The 26,540-nt window shown below is 34.7% G+C and overlaps 1 protein-coding gene across 4 annotated transcripts in view; it reads right to left on the bottom strand.

The window, feature by feature from the left end:
* The window catches only part of PHF14 (PHD finger protein 14), a 207,456-nt gene that overhangs the window by 38,235 nt on the left and 142,681 nt on the right, over positions 1-26,540 (bottom strand). The window contains exon 18 of one of the 4 annotated variants that reach the window (XR_009008864.1): positions 24,442-24,516. The exons of the other annotated variants lie outside the window; for them this stretch is intronic. The gene's annotated coding sequence lies outside the window, so the exon portion shown is untranslated. The remainder of the gene's footprint in view (positions 1-24,441; positions 24,517-26,540) is intronic. 4 annotated transcript variants of the gene reach the window in all.

The following is a 26,540-nucleotide window of genomic DNA, read 5'->3' as shown; positions in this document are numbered from 1 at the left end:
TACTGAACAGATTTAATGACAATATAAAATAATTTCTGAAGTGCTCAGTGATAGATTAATAAATGACTGTAAAAAGAGCACTAACTGGCACTAACCTAGTCATTGCTCTGCCATTAACTAGCTGTGTAAACCTGAGATTAACAAGAGGTTACTTCTGTGAGTCTTACTTCCCTTAACTGTAAAATAAAGCACTTTGAACAGATAGTATTTTTCAAATTATTTAATGCTACAAGTGGTAGTAAAATCAATTTAGTGGAGACTGATCAGCATTTTTTAATGTAAAAAGAAAAGAACAAAAATTATCAGCATGCTTTTTATTCTGTAAAATCTTTAGGTTATATGTAGCAAACTATATAAAATAAATCTCTGACTGAAAAAGCTTGTGAATCACTGGTCTAAATAATATCTCTCCTGATCCCTAACATCCTCTAAAGGGCACCAAACAGGACTTCAGTGGTTACAAATTCACGGTATAATATTTGTAACCCTTTATGATATGGTCTCCATCTACCCTCCCAACCACTTGCTTTGCAATAAAAACATATTAGCTGAAAAGACTACATTTTCTCCATTGAATTGCCTTCACTCCTTTGCCAAAGATTGGGTTATTACATATACATGGGTCTATTTCTGGGCTGTCTATTCTGTTCCACTGATCTATGTCTATTCTTTTACCTATACCACACTGCCTTGGTTACTGTAGCTTTATAGTAAGTCTTGAAGTCAGATAGTTTCAGTCCTCCAACTTTGTTCTTCTCCTTCAATACTGTCTTAGCTATTCAAGGACATACATCTTTCCATATAAACTTTAGATCTGTTTGTCAATATCAACAAAATAACTTGCTAGGAATCTGACTGGGTTTGCACTGAATCTATCATTGAAGTTGGGAAGAACTGTCATTTTGAGAATATCAAGTAAAGTCTTTCTATCTATGTACATGGAATATTTCTCCATTTGATTTTTTTTTTTTTTAAAGGATTTTCTTATTTATTTATTTATTTATTTATTTATTTTTGGCTGTGTTGGGTCTTCGGTTCGTGCGAGGGCTTTCTCCAGTTGCGGCAAGCGGGGGCCACTCTTCATCGCGGTGCGGGGACCGCTCTTCATCGCGGTGCGCGGGCCTTTCTCTATCGCGGCCCCTCCCGTCGCGGGGCACAGGCTCCAGACGCGCAGGCTCAGCAATTGTGGCTCACGGGCCCAGCTGCTCCGTGGCATGTGGGATCTTCCCAGACCAGGGCTCGAACCCGTGTCCCCTGCATTAGCAGGCAGATTCTCAACCACTGCGCCACCAGGGAAGCCCTCTCCATTTGATTTTGATTTCTTTCTCCATTTGATATTGATTTATTTCTTTGTAGTTTTCCTCATGTGGATCTTGTACATATTTTGTTAGATTTATATATAAGTATATGATTTTTTTTTTGGTGCTAAGGAAATTGGTATTGTGTTTTTAATTTCAAATTCCAATTGTTCATTGCTGGATATAAAAAAGTAATTGACTTTTGAATATTAAAAATTGTATGTATATGTATAGCTGATTCACTTTGTTATACAGCAGAAACTAACATACCATTGTAAAGCAATTATACTCCAATAAAGATGTTAAGAAAAAAAAGAAAAAAAAAAAATTGGCATTGGTACACTTGGACATCCATGTGAAAAAAAGAAAAAAAAAAGAGTCTACATACTGATCTTATACTTTTCACAAAAATTAACTCAAAATGGTTCAGAAACCTAAATGTAAAATGCAAAACTATAAAGTTCCTAGAAGAAACAAGAGAAGATCTAGCTGACCATGGATTTGACCATGACTTTTTAGATACAACAAAAGAACCACCCATGAGAGAAAAAAATTAAGTTGAACTTCATTAAAATTAAAAACTTCTGAAACAGAAGCAACCTAAATGTCTATCAATGGATGAAGGGATAAAGAAGATGTGGCACATGTGTGTATATATATATATATATACACACACACATGTGCCACATCTTCTTTACATACATATATATATACACACACATACTCGACCATAAAAAAGAATGAAACCCTGGGACTTCCCCGGCGGTCCAGTGGTTAGGACTCTGTGCTTCCAATGCAGAGGGCATGGGTTCAGTCCCTGGTTGGGGAAAACTAGGATCCCACATGCCGTGCATGGCGCGGTCAAAAAAAAAAGAATGAGATCCTGCCATTTGTGACAATATGGATGGATCTTGAAGGTATTACTCTAGATGGAGAAAGACAAATACTCTATCATTTCACTCATATGTGTAATCTTAAAAAAAAAACAAAAAAACCCCAAAAGAACAAACAAAATAAAACAAATTCATAGACACAGAGATCTGTATCTGTATCAGATATGACAAAGGACGGGCATCCAAAATATACAAAGAACTCTTAAAATTCAACAATAAGAAAACCAAATTAAGAAATGGGCAAAAGATCTGAGGAGATAGCTCACCAAAAAAGATATATAAATAGAAAATGAGCATATGAAAAGATGCTCAACATCATACGTCACAAGGGAACTGCAAATTAAAACAATAATGAGCTATCACTACACATCTATTAGAATTGCTAAAAGCCAAAACACTGACAACACTAAATGCTGACAAGGATGTGGAGCAACAAGAACTCTCATTTATTGCTGGTGGGAATGCAGAATGGTACGGTTACTTTGGAAGACAGTTTGGCAGCTTCTTACAAAACTAAACATACGTTTACCATATGATCCAATAACCATGCTCCTTGGTTCCTCCCAAATGAGTTTATGTCCACACAGAAACCTGTACATGTATGTTTATAGCAGCTTTATTCATAATTGCCAAAACTTGGAAGCAACCAAGATTGTTGTATTATACAACTAATTGTACTCATACATTTTCTCTCTCACCTTCAATAGGTGAATGGATAAATCAACTGTGGTGCATCCAAACATACTGTATGATTCCAACTATATGACATCCTGGAAAAAGCAAAACTAAGGAAACAGTAGAAAGATCTGTGGTTGCCAGGGGTTTGGGAAAGGGAGGGAGGAGTAAATAGGTGGAGCATAGTGGATTTTTAGGGCAATAAAACTATTCTGCATGATACTGTAATGATGGATATAATTATTCATATGTCAGCACCTACAGAATGTACAACACCAAGAGTTAACCCTAATGTAAACTATGGACTTGGGGTGGTAATGATGTGTCAGTGCAGGTTCATCAGTGGTAACAAATGTAACACTGAGGTGTGGGATGTCACAAGTGGGGGAAGTTGGCTGTGCATCTGTGGGAACAGGTGATACATGGAAACTCTCTGTATGGTCCACTCAATTTTGCTGTGAACCTAAAATGTAAAGGAAAAAAAAAGATGAAAGAAAGAAAGAAATGAGCTATCAAACCATGAAAAAACATGGAGAAAAATGTATATTACTAAGTAAAAGAAGCCAATGTGAAAAGGCTATGTACTATGTAATTCCAACTATATGACATTCTGGAAAAGGCAAAAGTATGGAGACAGTAAAAAGATCTGTGACTGCCAGGAGTTTAGGGGGAGGGAAGGAGGGGCAAATAGGTGGAACACAGGGGATTTTTAGGCAGTGAAACTATCCTCTATGATACTGTAATGGTAGATATATGCTGTCATACATTTTTCAAAACCCACAGAATATACAACATAAAGAGTGAATCCTAATGTAAACTGTGGACATTAGTTAGTAATAATGTATTAATTGTCTCATTAATTGTAACAAATGTACCACACTAACGCAAGATGTTAATAACAGGGGAAACCATTACTACAGCTTCATATATTACAGGGGTGGGGGCAGGAATGAGGGGGCATATGGGGAACTCTGTACTTTCCACTCAATTTTTCTGTAAACCTAAAACTGCTCCAAAAAAGTCTATCAAGAAAAACAAAAAGAAAAAAATTAAACATATTAGCATTTATTATTAGTATAATTACTGCTTTTCAAATTATTATGCAGTTTCCCCAATACAAATTGTACACATACTCCTTCTCTCCAAGGATTCCCCCTATGCTGCTTCAAACACCGGAAAGGCCTTTGAAATATGGTAGCACATGGTAGCATTATACTTTCCTGGCCTCTTAACATTAGGTATAACTATATAATTTGTATGGAGTTAAATGTGTCAATTTCCAGATATGATTTTAAAAGCCATTCTATAATTTGCCATATTTCCTGCTACAGTGCCTTGGACCATAGATGTTGAAATAAAACTGCCATCAGCTTCGGTCCTCAAGTGACTATGATGTACAGAGTTGCTCTGTCAACCTGTATTGACATGTTACTTGCATGAGAAATCAACTTGTGTTAGTTCACTAAAAATCTGGAATTTTTGTGTGTGTGCTGCTTAACCTAGCCCTATCCTGACTTACATTCCTATCAAATCCAACCTAATTTTCATAATTCCATTCAGATGACACATTATCCACAATCTTTTTGATTCTTGGATCTGAAAGCAATGTTTCTAGTCTTCTAATTCCCAGTAGTTTATCTGTACCTTCTAATGGCATTTAACACTTTAAATCTTGTATTAACACTTTAAATCCTATAATTATATCCATACATGCCTTATCTATCCTATAGAACATAATTTTTTAAGGGTCAGATTTATGTCTGATTATTTTAGTATATCTCAAGCACCTAGTAGAGTATGTGGCATACCTTTTGAATACTACACAGATTTTTTTCAGTAAAATGAGGTTCCTATTGCAGATTATATTGGTAGGTCCATCAAGACAAAGAAAATATCTGTATAAATAAAAGTTACTGTTTCTTATCAAATATTATGTTTCTTATCAAATGCTGTGTACAAAATATGAAATAGACATTTTCTTTCAGATTAGTTTTAAACTCTTAGACAACCCCAGTGTTCTTCATTCTGGAGGAGACAGTTTCTTTTTAATTTAAAACTATATCTCTATTCTAAGGAAATTTACTATAATCAATAGGTACTTTTAAATGTTAACAGAAATTCTGACTGATCTAGACAGAAACAATTCTAAGAAAGGATATTATTTTAAACTTGCTGAATAGATATTCTCTTATGTCTCTTATTGTAGGTCTTTTCTGCATATTTGGGTCATAGCTGGCAGAAATTTATGTTTCAGACATCGATCTGTTGTTCAACAAACAGCCTTGGGCATCTAAGGCAAAAACTAGAAGCTGTACCACTTCTACTGCCATTCAGCAAAATGAAAGTTTAAAAAATAATTTCAATCACAACAAATAGGAAACAGGCTAGCAGTGAAGGACTACCAGGAGCAATTTTAAATCTATCTCTGAAAAAATTATGTGCAACATTCAGGTGCCTTGTCTTCAAGGAATTATGAAAAATATTCTTCTGCATAAGAGTTTGCAATCTAGTTGGTAAAAAAAGCCTAGACATAAAAAGATGAATAACAATACAAAGAAACATCTACCAAATGTCAAATGAACAGTCTAGCAAAATGCAAAAGAATTTTAGTGTAGTCCTACGGATTGCTGGGAAAACTAGGATTTAAGCTGAATATTCAATTAAACAAACAAACAAGCATTACACCCTGATGATATCTGTAAAAGGGAGAGGAAAGGAAGGAGGGAGGCAGGGAGAGAGAGAGACAGAGACAGAGGAAGACCTATCTGGAATATTAGCATGGGGCCAGATTATAGATGGCCTTGAAAGTCAGGGATAAAACTCTGATGTCTGTCTTATAGTAGTGGACAATGAAGAGCTCCTTCTTTGAGTTTTCTAACCTGGAAGGACATGTGAAAAGTGATCTTTCAAAAAGACCGATTTGGAAAACTCTGTAGGAGGGCTTAATGAGAATAGAAACTTAGATTCTGAAGAGAAAGATTTTGGGAATAAATAACAAAAGTAAGTGACATTTTTTTGTTTCTTCTGAGAAAAGAAATGAGATGGAGGTATTTTGAAAGTAACAAAGGTTGAAGTAGGAAAAGTAACAAGGACTGTTTCTAAGGATGGGAGGAGATAAGGTAAGTGTATGGCCCCTTTTTTCTCAGTGAAGAGAGTCATCTACAAAAAACGAGGGTGCTGTAAATACAACTGAGACTTGAGGTATGTGGCAAATATCTGAAGTAATTGCTCTAAGAAATCTGATCCAGGAGCACATAAAAGACAGCAATGAGGCTTGGTTTAACTTAGGAGGCATAAAATTTGTACTGAACCTAAGTCCATGAATTCCTCCAGTTATTTCTAGTCAGAAGGAAAAAAAAAATTGAGATGAAACAACACAGTGGATCCAGAGAAAGTTGAGGAATTATAATAGAGGGCTCTAATGTTTTTTAAAAGTATCCATTAAAGTGCCAAATCATAGCTTAAAAAGGGGGAGGGAGGTAAAATCAGAAAGAAGATGATGTCCTGGAGTCTTGAGGAACTGGTGGAAAGTATCCGAAAAAGTGGAAGAACTAAGAAAAAAGATGATGATCTGAGTCACGATGATTGGGTATTTGACATTTTCACAGTAAAGGACTATTGGGTAGGTGACATTCTACGTCTCATAAACAGTCTAAAATTTCATTTTTAAAAGATATACACTGATAAAATACTTCAGAAAATACTTTCTTCAAAGGCTCACACACACAAAAATTGGTCTGGTAATTCATCAAAGGAGATAGAAGCCTGAAGAATGAGGAAAGGTGAGATTGGAGAGGATTTCTTTAAAAGAGGTACTCTAGAGGAAGTCCCTATATAAGAGAGTCTTTCTGAAAAGTATTCAAAGTGTTTGTCCCCTAGGAGTTTCAGGGACACAGAGACTGGTTGAAGAGGCTTCTGAAGAGTACTCAGAGAACTTGTCCTTTAGGAGTTTTGAGGGACACAGAGTTGAGCTGGTGATGCATCTATGTAGTTGAGCAGCAAAGATGCAGGGGGAATGACTGCTCTTCTGAGCTTACAGGGCAAGGGGTTGCATGTGCTTACCTTAAGACCAATGAGAAAGACACGTGAAAGAGAGCAAGGCTCTGTTGTCTAGAAAGGGATCTAGGCCAAAGAGGACAGCCTAGTGGGAGTGGGGTGATGCCGATCAGAGAGGAGCCAAGAGGGACTTAGGTTCAGAAAATGAGTTATAGGCAACCCACAATAGAATACATCTCTCACTTAAAGGGAGCAGCAGGTAGGAAAGCCCTTGCAATGAGAAATCACTAAAAACCCACAAAAGGAAGCAGGGACAAGAGTCAAACTCCAGTATGTGCCCCTTCCAAACTACAGATTTCCCAGTTTGAAGTAGGTCTGAGCTGGTGAGAGGAGAAGCTTTGAACTGGTTGAGAGACTGAAACCTTGATATTAAATTGGACTAGATTTTTGATATTGAAAAAGAAGACTATTAATACCTCAGAAGACTGGAAAACCCATGAGTCACTCGAAAAAAGAAAATCCATCAGAGCTGTTTAAAGGCACAGGGATGAAAGAATTAAGTTGCTTTCTATGTGCACCTTGTCTTGAATTCAGGAACAAAATTTACTTTGATCGGAATAAAAAAGGAAAATTAGTCTTTTTAAAATAGTAGTCTGGGACTTCTCTGGTGGTCCAGCGGTTAAGACTCTGTGCTCCCAATGCAGGGGGGCCCAGGTTAGATCCCTGGTCAGGGAAGTAGATCTGGCATGTGGTCTCTTCCACAATTATGAGCCCGCATGCCACAGCTAAAAGATCCTGTGTGCCGCGACTAAGGATCTTGCGTGCCGCAACTAAGGATCTGTGTCCATGTGCAACTAAGACCCGGCACAGTCAAATAAATAAATAAATAAAGCTTATTAAAAAAACAGTAATCTGGATAGTCCTTAAAGCATTTAATATAGAGAACAGATAAGACCATTTCTATTGAATCCTTTTATTTAAATTAATTTTGTTTAAAGGTGTCAGTTTCAGACTGCAGGATTTTTTTTCCCCCTCAAATTGCCATGGTGAGTTTTAAAAAAAGGCAACTAATTGTATTTGGCCCTATTAGGAAGGTTCCTATCTTAGGGAAGCTTTTTACTGATGAAGGAACACAAATACACTTGATAAATATACAGAGTGTCATGTTTCCAAATGCTGCTTTCATTAAGTCTGGGAAAAATGAGGAGGGGAGAAAGAGTAGGAAAGGAGAAAATTTGGGGATTTGGGAACAGCTAAATCATGAAGAAAGAAAGTTTATCTCACAGAAAATATTAGATTCATGAGTAGTAGAACTCAAAAAGAAGCACTCAAAAAGAAATGGAGGGGGCTTCCCTTCCCTGGTGGCGCAGTGGTTAAGAATCTGCCTGCCAATGCAAGGGACACGGGTTCGAGCCCTGGTCTGGGAAGATCCCACATGCCGCGGAGCAACTAAGCCCGTGAGTCACAACTACTGAGCCTGTGCGTCTGGAGCCTGTGCTCCGCAACGGGAGAGGCTGTGAGAGTGAGAGGCCCATGCACCGCGATGAGGAGTGGCCCCCACTCACCACGGCTGGAGAAAGCCCTTGCACAGAAACGAAGACCCAACACAGCCAAAAATAAATAAATAAATTAATTAATTAATTTTTTTAAAAAAGCCTGAAAATATTAAAAAAAAAAAAAGAAATGGAGGATAAGATGGTACTTAATATAGTATTTATGCTGTAAACAGGTTAAAGCTTCCACATTGTCATTAAATGTCACAGGGAAAGGGTAGGAAAATGTCTAAATTATATACCACTTTGCTTTCTTTAAAAGAAAAAAGAAAGTTTTCTAAAAATATCTACTTCATTCACAATCCTAAGATGACATGAAGTGGGGAAAAATTGATTAATGATAACTAAACTAATGATTGGATGCTGGAATAAAGTTTGAATTGAGTTATTAAGTAATGATTTTTTGTGTGTGTATGTTGAAACCACTGCATTAAAATAAGAAAATAATGCTGAAACATCCCATGTTCATGACTTGCTTTAGACTATATATCTATGCTTTGGATCTGGTTCACAAATATCTGCTAATCTACATTTAAAAAACTGATTTTAGAAACAGAATTTACAGAATACCATTTGTCTTTAGAGGCTGAGAAAATACTCCAGTCCCTCAGGAACACAAAAGTGAACTGATAAAATGCTTTGATTAAGTTTGAACTTTTCAAAGTGATTCTTAAAAAATTTAACCTCAAAAAAAAAAAAAAAATTTAACCTCTATAAGCATATTTTAAAGAGTTTTCAAACCAGCGAAGCCGATAATCATTTGTAGCCATTACTGAAGGTACATTTAACAAAAAACCAACTTAACTTCAATGACGATATAACACTACAACATAAACCTTTAAGAAACCTTCAGAGAAAACATTAAAATAGATTACATCTTAGGTGACCAGAGTTTAAATTTAGCATATGAATATGGTCCAGAGGAAAAAAGAGAACAATATATTAAAGCTAGCTAAAATAATTTGTAGAAGTCTGAAATCACAAAAGAACGTAGATGGCTGAGTTAGGTCACAGGTGGAAATACAGTAGAATAAAAACAGTTACATATATGGATCTTTATCTGTCAAGGAGGAGGGAAACATTTTTTAACTTTTTTATAGGTGAGGTAATAATTTCATACTCTTTGGTTAAAAAACAAAAGAATTAACAAAAGAACTAACCCAAATGAATCTAAACTGCATGATAATTAGTATTTGATCCATTGATAGACAAGGCATTATTTTTGAATAAGAGGATTTTTTACTGCAAAATAATGCTAATACTGAAAAAAATATACAAAATCTTCCAGTTTATACATAAAGTGGCTGACACTGCACAAATCAGAATATTCTTAAACTATCTTTGCAAAGAGACTGAATATGGTTGGTTTTAGTTTCTTTTTACAGTACAGGTTTTCAAAGCTTCACAACTCATGACAAACATTAGACAGTAATATTTGACTCAGCTAAAATACAATGCTTAATGCCTAATTAAAAAAAAAAAAAATTCACTTCTAGATCCCTTTCCCTCACCTCCCTCCAAGTGCAACAGATTAGATTCTGCTGTGTCCACATAAATCATCTATGTTGTCAAGCAGCAGCTCCCTAAGCACAGACACATACTTCACTGAAATTTATAAAGAAAGGGCCTTGAGGAGTTATAGTCTATCTTTTAATACCTTACAGTAGGACCATCCTTAATCGATTCATTTAAGAATTACCTCCAGGCTTTAGTCTCCTATTCATTAAAAAGACCAAAATAGATCCCACTTAACAATAAAAGTATTTTTCCTTTTCCTATTACTAGCAGTGTTTATTTATAATAGAAAAATTATCTGAGTTTCTACATGATGAACATCTAAAATGGCTTCAGGACAAAATCTAATTTGAGAAGCTCTTGCAACAAGGAATAGAGAATACCTATTTCAATAAATGAAAAGTTTCTAAAATACAGGCTCTTGAATTGGGCAGATATGGGTTTGAATCACTGTTGTACCACTTACTAGCTGTGTAATGTTGAACTTCTTTGAACCTCATTTTTTTTAATCCACAGAGAGGATGAAAAACAGTAACTACCATAAAGACTATGGTGAGGATTAAACGAGATTATACATTTTAAGTGCTTAGATAATGCTAGGCACATAGAGGTACTCAATAAATGTTAATTACTAATATTTTTACTAGTAGTGAGGCAGGAGACAGATGGGCCCCAGTCTGAACAGCTGGAGTTTCTCCCCTGTGGACAGATACTCCAAATCAGCAGGAGGAGAGAAGAGCTGAGCCCTGCCCAGATAACAGATAAAAGACCACATATTCCTCATTCTCGAAGTCAAGGAGACCTTCCCAACTATACATATGCAGAAAGGCTCCTCAAAGGTCTAAAGGAAGGGGGGCGTCACCTCATAGGAAGTGATGTCAGGCTACCCATAGGCCTCTTCACCGGAATCCATCTTGGCTAAGAGATGCGCATGCACACATGGGAGGTTCCTGACATATACCAAATATGGACTCAGAACCAGGCAAATCAAGATGATTGGCCAAAGGAAACCCAGAAGAAATGCCCCATAAAAGTGATTCAAACTACCATGAGGGAGTGACTCGCCCCCTCTGAGCCCACCCATGTGTCTATCCACACGTACCCTTTTTCCTCCTAATAAACACTTTACTTGCTTCACTACTTTCCAACTCTATGTGGAAATTCATTTCTACACAGTTGATGCGCCAGGGCCTGGTCCCTGGCCACTGGTCTCGTGGCTAGGATTCAGCGCTCTCACTGCCGTGGCTTGACTTCAATCTCTGTCTGGGAGCCAAAATCCTGCTTCAAGCCGCTGCTGCAGGCCAAGGCCACCTGAGATCAGTAGGGTACTTTCTTATTTTTTAAATGTTCATTTTTTTTGAGCCAGAAATTACACTGAGAGTATATCTGAGCAAAAGAATATTGTATAGTACTTAAAAATCTCATTAGAAAAGAGTATTTAACACTATGAAAAATTGTCATATAATGCAGTTATATGAAAAAAAAAGTATGTAACAGAATGTATAATATAATTGCAATTTTTAGAGAGTAGGTTGAGGTAGAATATACCACTAAAATATGAGCAGAAATATAAATACATTTAGGTGCTATAATTGCAGGTAATTTTAAATATTTTTCTTTATGTATTTAAAATTTTCCAAATATTCTACAATAACCATGTATTCCATTCCTAAGAAATTAAAAAACACACACGTAATGTATGTAATTTTTTTCTGACTTCAAATTTCTCCAGAAAAGTAGAGTCAGAGAAAAGAAAAAAGGAGAAAAAAAGAGTACGAAGCATTTTTTTAAGCAATATTTAATATAAAGGATATTAGTTTTATTACACTAAAAATTTGCTATTCTGAATTATTACTCTCTAGCTTTAAACAAAACTCAAATAGAGTCTGACACCTCAGTTATACTAATTTAATCATATCTCCACACTAATATGTCCCTTGGAGATCAAGTTGTAATGTATTCTCCTAGTTAAGCAAATACTATTTAAGCTTTATAACAAAAGGAGACTATTAGATAGTGGAAATGGCCAACTAAAACTTATTAGTGAATTTATCACTACATTGTGTCTTAATTATTAGATTAAAGGATAATATTTTAAAAGGCAGAAAGTCTCTCTCTTGATGAACATGAACTCAGAGAAAGTAGATGGATCATTAAATCTTAAGTCCCAGGTTTTCCTGTAGCAAAACTGGTAGGGTAGTGAGCGGGTACGGATGCTGTCACCTGCAGAGTGAGAAGAGACTGAAAACAGGCCAAAGAAGCTTATCAAAAAGACCAAAAAAAAAAAAAGGTCTGCTAAGAAGGGAGAAAACCAGGAAGAGAACAGGTTCAATGAAGGCAAGGAAGGAGTTTATAAAAAGGAAGACGTTACCAACAGTATCAACAGCCACACAGAAGTAGAAAAAAGATGAAGCTGAGTAACTGAGGAAGATTGATGGGGACAAACTCAATCTATAGCTCAGAGAAGATCCTTGAGCTGTTGCTGGACAATTCCAGAACTTGGAAAGAAGAAAGGGAATATAGGATATTAGCAATCCAGAAATGCTATGGTACTGAACCTGAATCAGATGTCATCAACCTACCTTGAACCTGCCTGTGGGGTTGAAAGTCCTCTTAGAGAAGAGTAAAGTCTGAAAGTGAATGATATTCTGTAGTTACAATAAGTGAATACTTCAGTTAGAGACAAAACTATGTGTAAGGAATTTAACAGAGATTAGGGTCAAAGAAGTGGTTCTTTAATGTTAATAAGCATAATTATCACCTGTGGTGCTTATAATAATGCTTATTCCTGGGAACCATTCCAGAGATACTGATTTAGCAGATCTTCATGGGCCTTCCAAACTGCCTACTTAACAGAACTACTCTGGACGATCCTAGTGCAGGTGGTTTGTAGACTATACTTTGAGGAGAAATCACCGAAATTTGGGCTATGTGTTGACAAGTGATGAAAATCTCAAACTATGATGTAAATCAGAAGATCAAAAAATTTTTTTTGATAAATAAAGCACAAGAAGAAATAAAGTGGTGTTCACCTAACCTATTAAAGTTAGTTAAAGGTAGTTCATACGGTCCTGTCAAAATAAGAACTGAAGCTAACAATTTAACATAGAACAGGACTGGACTAAGCTGGGGCTATGGGGCAGTGGGAGGATAGTGTGAACCATAGTCTTATAATCTGCCTTACTTAGCATTTTACCAGCAGAAAATATGTTAAGAACAGCATATTTGATATTCTCAGAAAGGGATATTCCACTTTTAAAGTAACATAAAGATAAACAAATAGAGAAATTTATATGCTATGATTAAGGAAGTATATTTTTAATGGTTTCTTCCACTGGGAATCAAGGGAGCAGGTGGCAGAGAGAGAGAGGTATGGGGTTTAAAGATAGGGTTCTAAAGAATTTACATGTATAAATCACTGCCCTTTAACTCTTACATATAAAGCACATATTGAGATTCTACATTTTTAAAAGAAAGACATTAGTAGCACCTGAGAATGAGTATAAATTTCCTTATTTACTTAAGAATGAGGATTTCTCTTGGCACAAATGCTTGTAAGACATACTGAAGGCACATAATAATTTTATGACATTCTAAATGTATTTACACAGTATGCCCTAAGAGCTAATTACCTTAATTTCCAGATTCCACAGGAATGTAAAAGTGCTAGCCCGTAACTTCCCACATTTCCATCCTTAAAAGTATTCAAACGTTTATACAATAAAAGGATGTGTTGCTGATATATATGCCTGCTCTCTAAAAGCTATTCGTTAGGCTTGATGAATCTTCTGTTATCAAAAACTGTATACACGTTGACAAAGTGAATTCATAAGTTATCTCAAAGCTGTCTTTCGTGGTTCATTACTTTTAAATTTTATTAACTTTTTATTTTCATTTCAGTTTCAAGTTTATAGTTTTCATGACCTTGACACAGAAATAATACCCCTCCTGTCTATGGGAAATTTCTTTGATATTTCTTCACCTATTAAAATATGTCTTCAGTTAAAAACAAGTTTCCCTAAAAGAGAACTTTTGCCTGTATCAGTTATGTCTTTTCCTATTATTCAATACTTGATAGAGCCAGTGGTTTAAATATAATAGTAAACCTTTACTTTCTAAATATCATTCCTTCTACTTACAAAATAAACACATTAGTATATGATGAGTGCGATTCACAGAGCACCATAATTCTATATTTAATGCGAAACAGTCATTGCCATCAATATAAAAAATACCAACGATTTGCTAATGTTATACAATAAATTTAGAAGAAATACCTTATAGAATAGTATATAATTTTAAAAGTTTGGAGAGCTATAAGTGCCTTAGTTTAAAAATAGATAATTATAAAAATAGCTTTCAATGCCTCTTAAACTCTAGCAAGAAATTAAAACAAATGGACCTTTTTGAATGAAAAAGTTAGACATGACCTTACTCTATTTAGTGTGAAACTCTGAAAAGAGACAAGGAAGATTTTTACTTGGTATGTGTGAAGATAAAAAATAAAACACAGAAAACTGTTCTTCAGCTTCCTTTTAAAAAACATTTTTTACATTTGAAAAATCAGAACATTATCACTGATTCTGAACTGTTCTCTCTGTGGCTAAAATTATTGCTTATTTATTTTTAAAATTAATTTATTTATTTGTTTTTGTATTTTTTTTGTCTGTCTGTTTTATTTAAAATTAATTTATTTATTTGTTTTTGTATTTTTTTTGTCTGCGTTGTTGCGCATGGGCTTTCTCTAGTTGCGGTGAATCGGGGGCTACTCTTTGTTGCACTGCGCGGGCTTCTCATTGTCATGGCTTCTCTTGTTGCAAAGCACAGGCTCTAGGCGCGCGGGCTTCAGTAGTTGTGGCTCGCGGGCTTAGCTGCTCTGCCACCGCATGTGGGATCTTCCCGGGCCAGGGCTCGAACCCGTGTCCCCTGCATTGGCAGGCAGATTCTTAACCACTGTGCCACCAGGGAAGCCCAATGATTGCTTATTTTTAAGAATAAGAAGATGTGTCATTTACTGAGTGCCTCTCTTATTCTAAATATTGCCATTAACCTTTCACAAATGAGTAACCTGAAACTCACTGAAGTGAAGCAACTTGCTGAAAGTCACAAACATTGTAAATGGTTAATATCTGAACTCAGTTTGCTTCTTTTTCAAAGCTCATAAAGTTCTTTCCTCTACATCACACTGCATACTTTGACTTTCTGTGCATTTAAAATTACTCAATATTCTTACTCAACAATGCCTCAGATTATAACTCCATAAATTTAATGGCAAATTTTTATGGAAAAAAGAAATATTATCACAAAGAAATAAACTACTTATAGATACACATTCTAATTTGAGAGATGTCAAAAACTGAGTGTCTTAAAATGTAACATAGCATAACACACTAACTCCTAATCTGTAGTTTCTTATTAACCTTGATAAGATTCTATCAGAAAATCAAGACTAGAATGCTTAAATTCTGAACTCAATTTCATTAACTGAGTTCATACTTTTAATTTTCTTAGCTTAGATTTAAAGAAGTCTAAGTTTTAGCAAAAGGGTACTTCTTAAACCACAATACATAGGTCAGAAAGACAATTTTTTAAGAGAAGTAATTCTACAAAATGATGAAATAGTAAAACTAAATGTTAAAATTAGAAGTAACTATCTAACTGTATCTACATCTAGAATACATGAACTCTCACTCTGTTTTTTGAAGCTAGGATTTAAGTCATTCCTATCATTCAGGTGTTACTTTCACAGCTCTGGGAATGGGCTCACTTAATTCAACTAAGACCATCTCTGCAATGAACAATGTCTCTCACACTCACATTACATATGAATACTAAAATAATATGCTTACATAAATAATATATTCTACATTCCTTCTTGGTATATTGTATAACCCAAAATTAGTATGTCAAATGTTGGGTTAATAAGGTAAAAATATTCTTATTAACTTTTTAAAAGCTGTAATGAAATATCCTTCAGCTTAGCCATCAGATTTTTAGTAGGTAACTTTTTCTCCAAAATAAAAATAAAAAGATAAATTTTTTAAACCAAAGGATAGTATGAAGTTAGTGAGCTCTAAAAGGTAGTCCTATATATGGCACCCTACGGTACTTTGATTATTTATCTCAGTTATGATTCAGTTTCTCATCATATGGTATTCCACAGCATGGTTTACAGCACGCTATGTAAACACATCAAGCCCACATGCCATCTGAATTAGAAAATGGCTTGGTTTTCCCAGTTTGTAGAAAGCGTAACTTAAAAGATGATGCAGTCTTTCCAATTTTTCAAAATATTAATACAGAAAACATCTGTATAATTTTAGAGGTTCTAATCATTTTCTTTCTCTATAAATATGCTGAGATATATAAAAATGGACGTCATAAACACTAACAAATTTTATCTGGAGGAAGGAAAGAAATCCTGTTTTTGAAAAGATTCTTAAGGAATACCTGACCATGACTTATTGCAGTATACCAGTGTGCTTAATGTGTAATGTACAGTCCCCATGAAAAGTACCCTAGGTTAAAAAACTAACAGATCAGTGTAGATTCCAATTCTGTTATAAAGAATAACCATAAACAATCTGTTTTGTTGAAAATTGCGACTTGGTGAAAATATTACCTACAGACAGGGTTCAGAAACATGTCTAGGACAATCAAGTAAACAACTTTTTTGAGCAGTCAATAATGACAAATAAAAAGTTCAGTTCAGTTCATAAACGTTTAATTTAAACAAATAACACTATTTTTTTTTAAAGCACAGTAGCATCTATAGTTAGTAGAATTGCTAATGGCTATAACTTTTTACTGAATTCACAAAACACTGTTACTAGTCTCAAAGTACAGCACTCTATTAGAAATTAAGACTTAAAAGACATTTATACAAACAATTTTGCCTGCCAGGAAAAATGCTAGAGTAACCAGCAACAGCCAGACTTGGCCTAGGATAAGGTACAAGATCACCTGGAAGTGTTTGGGCTTTATTCCGCACACTAGCAAAGATGAAATCTAAAGTTTAAATATTTAACTATAGCCATCATCAAGGATAACCACAGCACAGTTTTAATTCTCAGACTTTTAGTAAGTCTACAAACTACCAAAGATTTTCCTATGGGATTCTAATTTAGGATACTGTATAAACAACTTTTCTCCAGACTTTACATAACTGTATCAGTAAAAAGGCAAATCAAAAAACTCAGTAAAGCTTGATAAAACATATTGTTATAACCTCTAATGTCACACAAGTCCTAGAAGAATACTGAATTAAGACAGTTAAGTGGTATAAGTTTTACCTGGAAATGACTTATCTGTCAACTGTGCTAAATTTAGAAACTTAAAATCTAACCTAATACCAGATAAAATCCCAGAGGTCAAATGAATAGTTAAAATATTAAAAAGTCCTGTTTTATGGGTCAGTTATATGATTCAAATTTAAAAGAACTTTAAAGGATAATTCATTTTAATTTTATTTTTTCATAAATCTTCATAATACATAAAACTCAGACATTTAATTTCCAGTATCACCAGGTTCAATTAAATGTGCTTGTTTAATGTATTGTGGCAAGATACTCCTTGGAGAGATTGTTCTGTTCACTTTTTAAAGAGGCAAAATTCTCAATGACTATTTTACTCGATAGTAAATATTTATATATGTCATTTGATGCAAGCATTTCAGTTACAGAATTCTAGCTGCTCAATGCAAAAAAAATTGGAAAAATAGAACAAAAATTAAAAAAAATCATACTTCCCTACTCAGGGATTTCTAATACAACTGATTATCAAAAAGTACCACACTTGCCTGAGCTGGTGTGTCATGCAATTGTAGTGCCAGAAAATCTTCCATAAGAATTTAGATGAGATTTTTATGCATATGAAGTCAACTTATTACCACTCAAAAAGAGTACTATACTAGAAAGATCAAGTAAGAGTGAACCAAATGGAGGTCTCCAAGCTAAGATAGCTCATCTTGTAGTATTCAGACAATGACCTGTCATGTACACCTTTTGGCTTTTCACAAAACAGAATGTGAACAGAGATGAAAAGCTAGAATCATAACTGGCACAGTCACTGTAAAATATATGATGTGTATTTAAATTCTCAGTGGCACCTGTGAATATATATCACTTGGATGATGTCCTTTTAAAAGAAATATTTATAGTAATACCTGTTCATTTAACCATGCCAAAAGAAGTTATCTTCATTTGGGGTGTTTCAGTACACAGAAGATGTTGAGATCCATATCAAGTACACCCTAGAAAAAAGAGAATAGTGAACTGTGCCCTATATTAATACAGAAAAAGAGGGAGAGGGCTCAGATCAATAAAATTAGAAACAAAAAAGAAGTTACAACGGACACTAGAGAAAGATAAAGGATCATAAAAGACTACTACAAGCAACTATATGCTAATAAAATGGACAAATTCTTAGAAAGGTACAATCTCCCAAGACTGAACCAGGAAGAAATAGAAAATATGAACAGACAAATCACAAGTACTGAAATTGAAACCGGGATTAAAAAACTCCCAACAAACAAAAGTCCAAGACCAGATGGCTTCACAGGCAAATTCTATCAAACATTTAGAGAAGAGTTAATGCCTATGCTTCTCAAACTATTCTAAAAAATCTCAGAGGAAGGAACACTCTAAGACAAACTAATTCTATGAGGCCACCATCACCCTGATACCAAAACCAGAAAAAGATACCACACACACAAAAAAAGAAAATTACAGGCCAATATCACTGATGAACATAGATGCAAAAATCCTCAACAAAATACTAGCAAACCAAATCTAACAATACATTAAAAGGATCATACACCATAATCAAGTGGGATTTATCCCAGGGATGCAAGGATTTTTCAATGTCTGCAAATCAATCAGTGTGATATACCACATCAACAAATTTAAGAATAAAAACCACATGACCATCTCAATAAATGCAGAAAAATCTTCTGACAAAATTCAACACCGATTTAGAATAAAAACTCTCCAGAAAGTGGGCATAGAGGAAACATACCTCAACATAATAAAGGTCATATATGACAAACTACAGCTAACATCATACTCAATGGTGAAAAGCTGAAAGCATTTTCCCTAAGATCAGGAACAAGACAAGGATTTCCACTCTTGTCACTTTCATTCAACACAGTTTTGGAAATCCTAGCTATGGCAATCAGAGAAGAAAAAGAAATAAAGGGAATCCAAATTGGAAAAGAAGAAGTAAAACTGTCACTGTTTGCAGATGACATGACACTATACATAGAAAATCCTAAAGATGCTACCAGAAAATTACTAGAGCTCGTCAATGAATGTGGTACAGTTGCAGGATACAAAATTAACACACAGAAATCTGTTGCATTTCTATACACTAACAACAAAAGATCAGAAAGAGAAATTAAAGAAACAATCCCATTTACAGTCACATCAAAAAGAATAAAATACCTAGGAATAAACCTACCAAAGGAAGCAAAAGATCTTTACTACAAAAACTATAAGACGCTGATGAAAGAAATCAAAGATGACACAAACAGATGGAAAGATATACTGTGTTCTTGGATTGGAAGAATCAATACTGCCAAAATGGCTATACTACCCAAGGCAATCTACAGATTCAGTGCAATCCCTATCAAATTACCAATGGCATTTTTCACAGAACTAGAACAAAAAAATTTTTACAATTTGTATGGAAACACAAAAGACCCCAAAGAGATAAGGCAATCTTCAAAAAGAAAAATGGAGCTAGTGGAATCCGGCTACCTGACTGCAGACTATACTACAAAGCTACAGTCATCAAAACAGTATGGTATTGGCACAAAAACAGAAATATAGATCAATGGAACAGGATAGAAAGCCCAGAAGTAAACCCATGCACCTATGGTCAGTTAATCTAAGACAAAGGAGGCAAGACTATACAATGGAGAAAAAACAGCCTTTTCAATAAGTGGTGCTGAGAAAACTGGAGAGATACACGTAAAAAAATGAAATTAAAATATTCTTTAGGGGGCTTCCCTGGTGGCGCAGTGGTTGAGAATCTGCCTGCCAATGCAGGGGACACAGGTTCGAGCCCTGGTCTGGGAAGATCCCACATGCCGTGGAGCAACTAGGCCCATGAGCCACAACTACTGAGCCTGTGCGTCTGGAGCCTTTGCTCCACAACAAGAGAGGCCGCGATAGTGAGAGGCCCGTGCACCGCGATGAAGAGTGGTCCCCGCTTGCCGCAAAAGGAGAAAGCCCTTGCACAGAAACGAAGACCCAACACAGCCAAAAAATAAATTAATTTAAAATATATATATATATTCTTTAATACCATACACAAAAATAAATTCCAAATGCATTAAAGACCTAAATGTAAGACCAGATGCTACAAAATTCTTAGAGGATAATATAGGCAGACACTCTTTGACATAAATCGCAGTAATATCTTTTTTGATCTGTCTCTCCTAGAGTAAGGGAAATAAAAATGAAAATAAACAAATAGAACCTAATCAAACTCAAATCTTTTGCACATCAAAGGAAACCATAAACAAAACAAAAAGACAACCCACAGAATGCGAGAAAATATTTGCAAACAATGAGACTGACAAGGGATTAATCTCCAAAATTTACAAACAGTTCATGCAGCTGAATATCAAAAAAACAACAACCCAATCGAAATAACAGGCAGAATACGTAAATAGACATTTCTCCAAGAAAACACACACGTGGCCACTAGGCACATGAAAAGATGCTCAACATCGCTAATTATTAGAGAAATGCACATCAAAACTACAATGAGGTACCACCGTACACCAGTCAGAATGGCCATCATTAAAAAGTCTACTAATAACAGGGACTTCCCTGGTGGCAAAGTGGTTAAGAATCGCCTGCCAATGCAGGGGACACGGGTTCAAGCCTTGGTCTGGGAAGATCTCACATGTCGCAGAGCAACTAAGCCCGTGTGCCACAACTACTGAGGCTGCACTCTAGAGCCCATGAGCCACAACTACTGAGCCCACATGCCACAACTACTGAAGCCTGCACGCCTACAGCCCGTGCTCCACAACAAGAGAAGCCACTGCAATGAGAAGCCTGTTCACCACAACTAAGAGTAGCCCCCACCTGCCACAACTAGAGAAAGCCCACATACAGAAATGAAGACCCAATGCAGCCAAAAATAAATAAATTTATTATAAAAAAGTCTACAAATAAATGCTGGAGTAGGTGTGGAGAAAAGGGAACCCTCCTACACTATTGGTGGGAATGTAAATTGGTACAACCTCTATGGAGAACAGTACAGAGGTTCCTCAGAAAACTAAAAATAGAATTACCATATGATCCAGAAATCCCACTCCTGGGCATATATCCAGACAAAACTATAATTCAAAAAGATATACACACCCCAATGTTCATTGCTGCACTATTTACGATAGCCAAGAAATGGAAGCAACCTAAATGTCCATCGACAGAGGAATGGATAAAGAAGAAGTGGTGCATATATACAATGGAATATTACTAAGCCATTAAGAAGAATGAAATAATGCCATTTGCAGCAACATGGATGGACCTGGAGCTTATCATACTAAGTGAAGTAAGTCAGACAGAGAAAGACAAATATCATATGATATCGTTTATATGCAAAATCTAAAAATAAATGATACAAACAAACTTATTTACAAAATAGAAACAGACTCAGACTTAGAGAATGGACTTATGGTTACCACGGGGGGAAGGGCTGTGGGAAGGGATAGTTAGGGACTTTGGTACTGACATGTACACACTGCTATATTTAAAACAGGCAACCAACAAGGACCTACTGTATAGCACAGGGAACTCTGCTCAATATTCTGTAATAACCTAAATGAGCAAAGAATTTTTAAAAGAATAAATACATGTATATGAATAACTGAATCACTTTGCCCTACACCTGAAACTAACACAACATTGTTAATCAACTCTACTCCAAAATAAAATAAAAATTTAAAACAAATACAATATTAAGTCTATATCTTATATGTAAGTATACAACATAATTTTAAAGTATCAGTTTGTTGAAGTTTGCCTTGTTTTAAAATTGCAAAAACATTAATTTTTAGCTTAAAAACTTTTTAGTAACTGAAGAATTTGTAAAATACATAAAACAATGGTTCTTATTCCTGACCACTCATTAAAATAATTTTAGAAGCTTGTAAAAAATAAAAATGTCTGTCTTCGATCCCTCTCTCTCCCCTCCTTCCTGAACAATTCAATCTAAAAGCCATCAGGTTATGGCAAGCAAAGAAGGTGTCCATGCAGCAGGGGAATGGAGGGTGATAGGAGATTAGTTTTACAACAGGGGATTAATCTTATAATATATATCAAGGATAATGGGAGCCAGTTTTCAGTGAGGGAGTTATAAACATGAAAAGGGAAAAAACCAGAATGGTTTCCAATATCTATGAAGACAAAGAAAAGTAAATGTGTATGTCTATGAATGTACATACATACATCTAGTCCTTGGCTATGTCTACTGAGAAGACCTAGGAGAAGCAACATCCCAGTAACAATGAGCACATCTAGTACCATGATCTTAGTTTCTAAATACCATTTTCCACTAAAAGGGAAGCAGAGCTCCTTGGAGAAATCACTGGTTCCAGGAGTAGGGGAAGGGAAAGAACAAGTTGAGCCTAGAACACCTTTAGTAAGGAAGCACTCAAAGATTTCTGGGATCATATGAAAAGAACACAGAAGCCAGCCTGAAGTGGCTCTCATTAGCCAAATTTGAGACAATTCAAACATCAAAATAAATAATGATAATAACCAATATAACCCACTGAAAACAGAAAATGAAAGTCTGATAAGGAATAGGATATTTACACAGTCTCAAGGTTCTTCCCTACAAATTACTTATTAATTAGAAAGGGGAAGAGAATGGAGAAGACTTGCAGAGAACTCCTCAGTCAAGTGATTGAAGTTAACATCACCATTTATGGTTCATATTGAAATCATGTGTCACCTGATAGAATGCATACTGCATCACATCTGTGGTATTTTTATCAGAGATGCACAAATCTAACCACAAGAAAAGATCATAAAAATGCAAAGTAAAAGTCTACAAAGTAACTGCCCTGTAATCTTCAAAAGTGGCAATGAAATGACAGTCAAGGAAAGACTAAGGGACTTTCCAGATTAAAGACTGAAGAAACATAGAAACTAAATGCAACGAATGATTCTGTATTGGATCATTTTGCTATTAAGGACGTTACTGGGACAAATGGCAAACCTTGAATGAGGTCTGAGGATTAGACGGTACCAGTGTATCAATGTTAATTTCCTGATTTTGTCAGTTATATTCTGGATATGTAGGAGGATGAGAAAACACTGACAGATGTAAAGCAGTGGTGTGTCAAAAAGACTTTCAGGAAGGTTACTCTAGTAGCAGTGTGGGACTATGATCTCCAAACACTGTTGTTGATGTACCCCAATACTAAAATATCTTAAATACATACCTTAATAAGTACATATGTGTGAAGTTATATACCTATTCTACAGCAGTAACCTGTTACTTACATTAGAAAACACACTCAGACATAGAAATTAAAATGGGATGCTACATAGAATTAATTTAATTAGTCATCTTGTCTATCTCCTGAGGTACAAACACTTCATTTTGAAGGAACCTAGTGAAGAGAACGGATAAAAGAGGAGATGAGTCTGGCAGACTTATTTAGATAGCCTCTAAAATAGGAGGAACTGATAGAATGAGGAAAAGGTGAGGCACTGAATCAAGGCAGTAACAGTGGAGAAAAGGAGCAAAGAGTAAACCAGAGAAATATTTAAGGAAGAACACTTTTACAGGACTCACCAAGTGATTTTCTATTTGGGACAGGATGAAGAAGACTTGAAGATGATTCCAGGTATTTGGCTTGGGAGAATGGATGAAAGTAAAGATGAAAGAAGAAATAAAAGATGGGTGAGGTGGAGGAGAAAGAATAAAATAACATTGCTTTTCCAGGCATATAGCATTCATTTGTAACAGTATTTTCACAACACAGCAAAGAGCAAGAGAAAAAAACCTAATGCATGGTGATCAGTAGCAATGAACTAGCCCCACTGAATAAAAACATAGCACACTGTCTTGGATAGCTGCTGCCTTAGTCAAGTATCTTTGAAGCATAGCCTATGGGAGAAAGTATATTTTGTACATGTGTTTGAATGTGTGCAGATTTGTGTCTCCGTGTGTGTTACATGTAATGTATATATCTGAATCCATGTAGCTGGTCATTTTTCATGAAATCTAAAGTGACTACCTAGGTTTATGAAGGATTGATAAGGCAGAGAAAGTCTTATCATGCCATACTTTGTGGATCTGGGTAGAATAAAAGTCATTCTATATACAAATATTGAATCATTATGTTGTATATCTGAAACTAACATAATAAGTCAATTATATCTCAATTAAAAAATCATTCTACTGCTAGGTAAATTGTTATTAAATAAATATCATTAATTTATTATCATTAATTATATATTATTAATTTAATATAGTATATTTTACCTTTCATGAGCTAAAGCTTAATATGGATTGAGATATGATGAATCTTGTTAGACTTTTGTGGAATTTCTATACTTCCTATAATTAAAAGCAATAGGCAGGATTAGCGACAGAAGATTTTTGCTCTCATAAAGGTTACAGCAAAAAAACCCATTACTTGAAAGACAAAGTCATATATAAATACATTATGCTGCTCAGAGTATACATGGCAATATTTCAGAGTTTCCCCTGGTATGCAAAATTTGGAGACAATGTCAACAGTTAAATAATACTTAAAGTGCAATGCATTTTCAAGTACATTTTCAGCTACACACCCATACCATATATAATCTAAAATTCTAAGCAAAATAAATAATTTATTACTTGGGAGTCAAATTTTTATAATAAATGTTAAGACTTTTTGGACTTAATAATCCTGACTACCATAAAGAAAGAAAGTTGGATATATATTTTATGGCTATAACAATTTTATATTCACTTTTCCCCACCTAAATTTATTGGCAACTGATTCCTTTCTCCTGGCAATAACTACTTCTACCTTAGCTTTTCATACTATTAAAATAAATGAACATGGCAAATATACTTAGTATTACCTAAAAAATACCATTCCACCAAAGCAAATAGAGCAGAATGAAGGACAAGCAAAATATATTAACTTTTATTGCGGATTTCTTTTAGGCCCCAAAATGATACTAATTTTCTTGACTCAGATGTTAACAATATACTGCTTTCTGAATTTAAAAGCTTCTACAGCAATTTACTGAATTATAAAGCATGACATTATCTATCAATGTTTTCTTCTTGGGACCCAATACTAGCAAACACCTTACAAGAGAAAATGTAAACAGAAATTTACTTGTCAGGAATAAAGTTTTCAAAGTGAGCCAAACAGAGCTGATGTAACACAAGTATTCAAGGGAATGAATTAATTTTCCTTAACTTTCAGCTTAACTATTATATTAAGCTTAATTTTTCATTGGAAAAAAGTAGAAGTATGTAATATTCATCTTGATATGATAAAAATACAAATCCATTTCACTGCTGTAATCCTTACAGTAAACTGCTGTGACATTCGTCAGGTAGATACCATATTTGGATATTTTAAAAGTCTTGGCTGTTTATATCTGGGATTCATTCAATCACAGGTCAAACAGAGTACAGCTAATACAATGCAACTTTTCTAACAATGTGCCTTCCTAATGGATTTCCATTCAGAGTCCAAAGATCTTATTCTCTGGTAGACAGGGAAAAGCAAAATAAAAGAACATCTCAATGGCTACTGGCATGCGCCTACTGCACTTACAAAATATTCATTTTGTATATTCCCAACATATGTGAAATGTCCTCTTGCATTTTCAATGTTCATTAACAAAATTACTATATAACTTAACAAAGGCACTCTGCAGTTAATTCAATGCTACATATTTACAGTAGTATAAAACCTTTTCAAAAGAATGTATACAAAAAGGCTTATTTATAAAATGCAATAAATCTTTTTTCAAAAATTGCTTTCCTAATTGCTTTTTGAGGGTAGAAGAAAACCCCAAACAAAAAACACACTTAGAAAAATTATATTATACCATAAAGAGTCCCATAAGACAACTATTTAAAATCTATAGTACACCATTATTTTTTTCTCATTTAAATACAATTTCTGGAAAACATTTTTTAATTATGAAATAAAACTTTTTGATATTAAATACGCTCCCTCTTAAATCTGGGTCTTAATAAAATAACTGTAAAATAATTCTTGATATTGTATAGTTTAAAACCTTGAGCAAAAATGCTTGATTATTAAATAAAATGCATAAGATTCTATATTAATAATCATTATACAAATTTGTAAAATTTTTAATAAATTTGGTTATTTAAAAAACCCTTTAAATAGCTTTTTTTTCCCTATAGCCAAATGCTTTTCTGCAGTTTTTAATAAATAAACTTTTACAGATGGCTTCTGTGGTAAGCTGGAGTAAATCATTTTAAATGATAAAAAGAATATTTTTGATTCCATGATCAGACAGGAATTCAGTATCAATTTTAATTCACTCTAGGAAAAACAAATGCACTTAAGTGGCATTTAGGAGAGATGGCTTGAGGTCCAT

Source organism: Balaenoptera acutorostrata, chromosome 7, assembly GCF_949987535.1.
Source record: "Balaenoptera acutorostrata chromosome 7, mBalAcu1.1, whole genome shotgun sequence".
Taxonomy (NCBI): Eukaryota; Metazoa; Chordata; class Mammalia; order Artiodactyla; family Balaenopteridae; genus Balaenoptera; species Balaenoptera acutorostrata.
The sequence above is the reverse complement of the archived record's forward strand: the minus strand, read 5'-3'. Positions and strand labels throughout refer to the sequence as shown.